Source organism: Morus notabilis, unplaced genomic scaffold (genome assembly GCF_000414095.1).
Source record: "Morus notabilis unplaced genomic scaffold, ASM41409v2 Scaffold305, whole genome shotgun sequence".
In the NCBI taxonomy this organism is placed as follows: Eukaryota; Viridiplantae; Streptophyta; class Magnoliopsida; order Rosales; family Moraceae; genus Morus; species Morus notabilis.
Genome location: NW_010358151.1, coordinates 374,910 through 383,111, shown reverse-complemented (window position 1 = coordinate 383,111; position 8,202 = coordinate 374,910).

Here is an 8,202-nt window from a genome sequence, read left to right as displayed (position 1 = left end):
TTGGTTCTATAACATACTACATATAGGTTTGTTGATTCATTCTCACCATATTTAAAAAGGAAAAGAAAAAGATAAAACGTTTGAAATTTTCTTGAATCGAAATCTTCCAAAAATTTCCCAAAAGTTTTTAAAACTTCTCGAAATTTTACCCAAATTGCACTATATACTTATCGATATTAATACTTTTACCGATATTTATTGATATTTCTAATATTTTGCCGAATCTCATTTTTTAGTGGAAAAAATTTCGATACCTCAAAATTTGCCCACATCAGATTTGATTTTCTTAATTATTTGAGATCCACGTAATAATGAGGAAATATAACTTAAGTTGAGGTTAAATGAACAAATGCAAAAATACCCGAAATACCTTATACATTTTGCCTAAAGACCGCTTCTGTCTCTATTTTTATTCGAATGTTCAAAATACCTCCTAAAGCAATTAAATTTTTGAAAGCAAGATCACCCTTCTCAATCTATATTAAATGTTATTTTAGATTGGGCTTAACAAAAAAGTTAAATGAAAAAAATTTAAAACATTCAAATAAATGTTCCAATCAAGAAAAAAATTTCAATTATTTTGATAGTTTATCATTCTTTAATATTTATTTTATTTAATATTTTGGCCGTTTCTTGTAGTGCAATTTAAGACTAGTTGCCGTATGATCAGTCGCTTGTAAGTGTAACATTTTTTGTTGGCATATGCATCATCATTGTTCGTTAATGTAAGACTAATTTTGTTTAAGTTTAGCGCACAATTAAGCGTAATATATCACCCACGTTACATGTTACACGTTACTTACTTCAGTACTGTTATGTTACACACAAAAAATAAAAAATAAAAAATAAATAAATGAAAAATATTACATACCGTACAAGTTTATATGAAAAATAAACCGTACGGCCACCGGACTTAAGACCATGTTGAAATATTTATCTATGGTCTTTATATAAAATTTTCAGGGAATATTTCACGTACCAATATTCTCATCTAGTCTATTTGCCTCAATTTCCTTAATTCCTATCCCGGAACGATTTTCCACCGTAAACATTTCACATTCCATTTTTTAAAAACTAATTAACATAAATAGTTCCATTAAAAGTTTTTTTTAAGAGAGTCAACTGTTTTTTAATTGTAAGATATATCTTATTATTCACGATAATTAAATAGCTTATGCATTGATCATTTAATTTGTGCAAAACCAATATTTATTATAGAATTTCGGAATCGTTTAATATCAGGAAAGCAGCAATATTAGCTCATGCAATTTTTCAATAGGTAAATAGCGCCACATTTCATATCGACTTAAAAATAGCAATTCATGTTGGAAACGTTTCTTTATTGTTTGGGAAATTGCAGTAAATAGGCCTACTTTTAAAATTTACAAAGTGAATAGTTATTTACCCAAGATTAGAAATAAATAAGCCTTTTTCAACTTTTAATATTTTGTTTGCCAATTTTAACCTTAGGTATAGGATTTTTTTTTTTTTAATTTTCTCAAATTATTTTTCTTTTTTCCCTCTACTACGCTCTCTTTCTCTCTCTCTACTCTCCCTCTTCGACTCTTCTTCTACTCTATCTCTGTTCATTTCCTCCATCTCTCATCTTTGACGGAGAACCTCGCGACGGTGCTGCCGGAGAAATCAAGTCGCTGGTGAAGCTAAAACTTCGGCCAAAGTTTGCGGGAGAGTTGGATGAAGGATTAGGGCGAGAGATAGTCGGGTCCATTGCTTGGGATCTCCGGACAAGGACAAAACTTCATCGCGATCGTGGTTGCTCCATCATACTATCGACGACGTTTGAGTCCTCTGTAGAGATACATAGAAATTGTCAGTTTTGATCGATTTCATTCTCACAATCTTACCCTTACGGCGTCGCGACAAATCATTACCGCTGCGGGCGGTTCGGCCTCTTCCCCGGCCTCACAACTCCTCGGGGTTTACAAAGGCGCTTCGGTGAAGGGAGAGAAAGGAGCAGCGGTTTGGTGAAGAGAGAGAGAAAGAGGGGACTATATCTCAGTACCGTGAGGTTGAAGAGAGAGAAGGGGAGGGAGGGAGAGAGAGAGATAGACCAATGAGAGAGGTAAGGTAGGGTTTCATTCCAAAATTTTTACACAAGGGTAATTTAGTATTTTTAAATTAGGGTAAATCCAGATTTACACTTAATTAGCCTATTTACTAACTAATTAAAAACTTTGGCCTATTAATTTTTATTATCATTTTAATTAGGCCTATTTCCCTCTTTTCCCCTTATTTTTTGAATGAATTAAATAAATGTTTTCAATCATGTGGCCCATTACATTTTAAATTTTAGAGAAAAAATAGGAAATACCTCCCAAACTAGTATCCCAATTCTTTTTACCTCCAAAGATTAGCTCATTAATTTCTACCTTTTTACAATTAAAATAATGAAAATAGTTAAATTAAACATTTTAAAAATACTAAAGTTACCCTCAATTGTCCATTGGTAAATATAAGATATGTCGTCAGTCTCCCATCGTTGGCCGACAGCCGACGGGTCTCTGGCCGGCCGCCGACCATAACCTGACAGGTTACACCCGCCGTTGGCCATAACCTGAACAGTTATGATCCATAACCTAACAGATTACACCGGTCGGCCACCGGCTATAACCTGACAGGTTATAATCCATAACCTGACAGATTATACCGGTCGCTATCCATAATCTATCTAGTTATGATCCATAACCTGATATACTATGCCAATCGCCGATCGTTGATCGCCGGCCATAGTCTATCACGTTATGATCCATAACTTGATAGATTACCTCAGCCACCGACCTCGAGTGAGAGATTGTTAGGAAACTCGCGTTTCTTAAATAAAGTGTGGACCACATATTATTATAACAATTATATTAAATAAGTGGATAAATGAGTGGATACCTAAAACTTATCCAATTAAATTTAATGGGAGCCTAATGGAAAATTATATAAGGACTTATAGGTTATGGTCCCTAATATGTCAAATCATTCGGCCGCTTTCTCTTCTTTTTCATCTAGAGAGAAACACCCCATTAAGGAACTCTGGTAATTTTATTGAGAAAGACAATAACCGGTTCGCTAATCGTCGTAATAATTTAAAAGTGTTGATTGTTACAATTATAGATTTAGGTACGCTTTCTCAATTTTTCTTAGTAATTTGACATCATGGTAATTAGGATTTATGAATGTGATGGTCAAAATGATATTTATAATTAAAATTTGACAAGACCTACCTGAGAGACTGCGTTTTGGATCTTTTCCACGGCGGGGACGAGGAACTAAGCGGTGTAGTCCGAGGTTTTGATCTCATTTCCAACGGCGATATATCTGAACCTGACGTTGTTTTGGACCCAAGAGTTTGCTTCGAATTGGCTTGAGACGATCTTTTGGAGGTCCTAGTTGGGGAGGCCTAGGGATATGACTTCTTGGGGTGGTGGCAAGTTGTTTCCCAACAATCCGTAGTTACCATATGATTCTTGAAGATATATGCACGTGGATACATGTTTTTGACGTATGGAATGGCTAGAATAACTTTTTTTAAATCTTTTTAAAACGTATACTCACATTTATGTATGTATTTATGTATGTACGTATATATATTTTTAAGAGCTTTTGGAAGAAGAAAAAATTGAAAAGTTTTCGGGCCAGAGGAGTCAGTTTGGACTATACAAGGATTGTACCAAAGCGTTATATTTTCACAACTATCAGTACTGTCTATAATCACATCACATATTTTGATGAATACTAGGGGTGTTCACGGAATCTACAAATCTAATTGATTCGTGAAATTCAATCTAGAGTGAAATTTTGAATCAGATACGGATTGAGATTTTCTCAGTCTGAAAGTTTTGAATCGGATTATGAATTGAGTACTTTTCAATCCGTAAAATGCGCAAACCTGAAACCATATATATACATATATATAATTTTTATAATTATGTATATAAATGTTTATAAGTTGATTTTTTTTATTTTTATTTTTTAAATCTAGCATATACTGAGTAGCCCATATCTAATATCCCTACTACAAAGCCCAAATCTGATATCCCTAATCCCTACTATAAAGCTAGCCCATTGTGAAACCCTAATTTTTTTTTATTTTTTTTTTTTTTTTTGGTTGCTTGAAGTAACAATTTAGATGTTTATTTTATTTTTTTTGCTGAATAAACCATAATTTACATGTTTATTAATATTTCATGTTGTGTTTATTTTGTATAGATGTTTATTAATTTACATTTTTAAAAGTTGAAATTTGTGAATCCATGAGTCAAATCCGCAAAATCTAATAGGTTTTGGATTGGATTGGATCCAATTTGAAAAAAATTTGAATTGAACACGGATTGAAATTTTTTCAATCCGCAATTCTTAATCGGGCAATGTTGTTTACAAGGAAGAGTGGACGTTGACCTACACAAATCAGCGGCTCGATCTCCTTCATCTCTCCATCAATTTACTTTAAAACAGTTGTGTTAATTTGTAGTGGACAACAGCCAACTCGTTTGCCACGCTAGATTAATTAGTGGCGAAACAGACAGAGCCACTCATACTTGATCTAATGTTGTGTGTGAATCTACTGATGAATCCTACACTTTTTCGTCTGTCGGTCTTTAGACAAGGTCTAAATGTTTATTATTTGGATCAAATTGTTTGAAAAGAAAAGAGGTGATCTAACAACAATATTGATAACAATTTTCAATTTCACGATAAAAAACTTTAGAGTGGCATCATACAATTTGTATAGGAGTACGTAAAATAAGAATTTAAGAATAACAAACCACATATCCTCGCTACATATTATTAGGACGAAAAAAGATAATGAAAGAAAGCAGATCAAAGCATGGAAACAATTAACACATGAACTTAATTGTAAACACATCAATATGAAGGGTCAAAATAAAAGGGTCCGGCCTCGTAATGCAAAACATCCCGATGTCCTTGCTCATCATCATGTAGTCGTTCTACAACAACGTCTCGGCAGTTAATTGGTGCTAAAAGGGCTCCCCGACGTGCAGGAGAAACAACGCAACCAGCCGCATCGGTCCCTCTAACAGCTATCCAGCAGCGATCACACTGATTTGGATGAAAGAGAGAAGTTTCTAGTGTGTTGAAAGTAATCTCAAAAAATCCATTTGTGTCTGTCACAGCGTCACTGATTGTAGTTCTCTTCTCACCACATCTAAGCGAAACGTCTGTTCCGGTAGGTAATGTTGTTTTTCTTTGAGTTGGAGGGAAGGAGCATTGTACAACACCAAAAACACGCACTTGGCCTATTCCAGTAATATCCGGGATGATATTTCGATCAACAATGCCTTCCAACAAGTCAGAAGAGGCCATAGAGACCATGCAAATGATCAGCATATTGGAGAGGAACATAGATCGATACCCCATAATGAAACTTGTATCAAATGAGAAATCCGATACGTGTTGCTATATGGAATTTGACTTCAACAAAGAAGTATTGAAGCTTTTCTTTTTTGCTTGAAAGTTTGGGAACAAGCCTACCTATTTATAGGTTGCGAAGTATTTCAAGTAATTTATACCCAACAATTCCCCTAATTGTTAAATTGCCAAATTAGTCCATTCCACGTTCAAATCCACCAAATGCTGTTTGGTAGAAAGGAAAAGAAATGTTGGAACAAATACGAATTAAAAAAAAAATGCGAATCTTATAAGCTAGTGTGATTTTATCTTATCGGACCGAATCCCCTCCCACATATACAAGATCAACAAATATGAGTTGTCTTTTATTATAAAAATATCATATATTTGCAAATTAAGTACTAATCAATCTTATATGGTCTCTGTTTAATTAACAAAAGAAAGGACCTTGTAGGATCTCAATCCCAACAGAAAATAATAATAAGAAGAAATTCCATTAGTCGTAAGCACGTACAGTACTATAACAAAAATCACTAAAACAATCCCCATGTCTTTTATTATAATATGCCAGGTCTTATATAACTGATTTTAATATATGTGTATGGTTTTAATAGTTCTAATATTTATCGGTTGATGGGTATAATTGTTTTAGTCCTAAAATATGGATCATCTGACGGTTGTAATTAAATTCAAAAATTGATTAAAAAAATTTATGACAATTGATGAAATTGAATTTTTATCATATCACATTATTAAATTTTTACATTTAATAGGTAATCACGATGGAACTTAACCATTAAAATTTTTTTATTTGGCTGATAACCACGATGAAACTTAACAATTAAAAACTCGTCCATGAATATAAATTTGATTGGATTGTGATTTTCTTTTTATTTATTATTGCTGAGCTTGTCCATGTATCTAAGCATTCGATTTTGCAGACCACCATATATTATGTCATGGCATTTGATTTGCCAGAGCGGTCAAGTTGATTTTGCGTTTTCAATTGCACCAATTATCGAGTTCTTTTTCAGACTCTAAATTGTTTGAAGTTATTTTTACGCTTTTAAGATTACATAAAAAATTTTCGTGTTATCATCTTCTCTATTACTTTTTCGTCTCGGGTTTTTCGGCTAGGTTGTATCCCCAAAGTTATTTTTAACATTTGGGTCAGCTCTAAACTTTTGGTTGAGTTAGTTAGGCTTAACATGTTTGAGAATTTGAGTATAGAGAATTAAAAGAATGCAAAAAAATAAGAGGATTTGAGGCGTATAGGAATACTTTCCTTTAAGGTTTTATTTGCACTCATTTTTCAAAATTTGCTAATGAGTTTCTATTGTAAATAACCCCCAAGATGCAACAAACCCTTTATCACAATATCTAATAATAATATTGTGTTCCACAATATAAATTATATATGTCTGTAATTTTTTTAGAGAATTAATAAAGACAGAGGTGCTATTTCTTAAATGAGTGCATCATCTTCAAACATTACAACAATTCACATAATGATACCTCTTCAATTTAAAGGTATCTTTTCATGGATTAATGCATCCATTACAATAGGTATATTTATTTCTAATAGATGTTCAGCTATGTGTGAAAACATATCACAAATGGATGCAATGGTTCGAAACGATTTAGATCATAAAATCACACACAAACACGTTTTATGCAATATTAGGCGCGATATCATATGAAAAACCCGATGTAGCGGGTTTGACAGAACCCCATAGCCTCGAAGCATCAACTTGAAACGCGTTGCAACACTTGCTTGAATCTTTTTGTGAAGTGGACATTCTTCTTGTACCCATTTTTCTTGAGCGTAGAGAGCATTGGATTTTAGCTTTTGTTGAGTTTAAGGATCATTGTATTAGGATATATGATTCTCTTTTTTCAAAGAGGGTAGAGAAGCAAGTTAATGCTTCTGTGGAATCTTTGGCAATCATTCTTCCACACTTGCTTGAATCTGTTGGCTATTTTGATTCTCATACGCAAAAGTATTTCACTAGTCAATTTGATCATCTTGACCCTTTTGAGATCATATTTGACGATTGTCCAAGACAAGAGAACGGTTTTTTTTTATCTCTTTAAATGTTTTTTTTTTTTCCCTTTACTTGATTCATTTTTACATTTATATTTGTTGTTTCTTTGTTAGATTTTTTGTGGTTATTTTTTTGTAGTGGTGATTGTGGAATATGTTGGTCTCCGAATCGAATCCGGATGCGGAAGCGTGGTGCGGGGAGGCGGATCGTGTATAACAAAAATTTTCATAAAACCTTTGAGATACTCTATAGATTATATTAATTTATGCACGAATAAATTAATCTCATTAATTCATTTATTAAGAACTCAATTAGGAAAAATACCTGGAGGCCGACTCGGTTGATAACTTGAGTTCTTTGATCTCGAACAATCCTTGCTCCAAAGCTTTGTGTTTAGAAAACCAATGTCTTCCACATCAATTCCTAGAATCCACGAAGACGTGTGTGTGGGCACACATGAGACAAAACGGATTACAATAAACACTCAAATTTCCACAAACACCAACGCATGTACGATGTGAAATTTTTGGAGAAAAGTTTTTCTTTCACTCTATAGAGAAATTTCGGCCACCTCTAAAATTAGGGCAAAAATTCATTCCGAAAATTGTCTCCCATTCTCTTATTTATAGAGTAGAAGTCAAACTTCTAGAAGGAATCCAATCTCTATCTCTAAGATAAAGCTTGTTAATTATCTCCTATTTGAATTTTAAACAAAATCTCCTATTCCCTTATCCCTTAGTGTGGCCGGCCAAGATAGGGATTCTCATCCCTGTGTGGC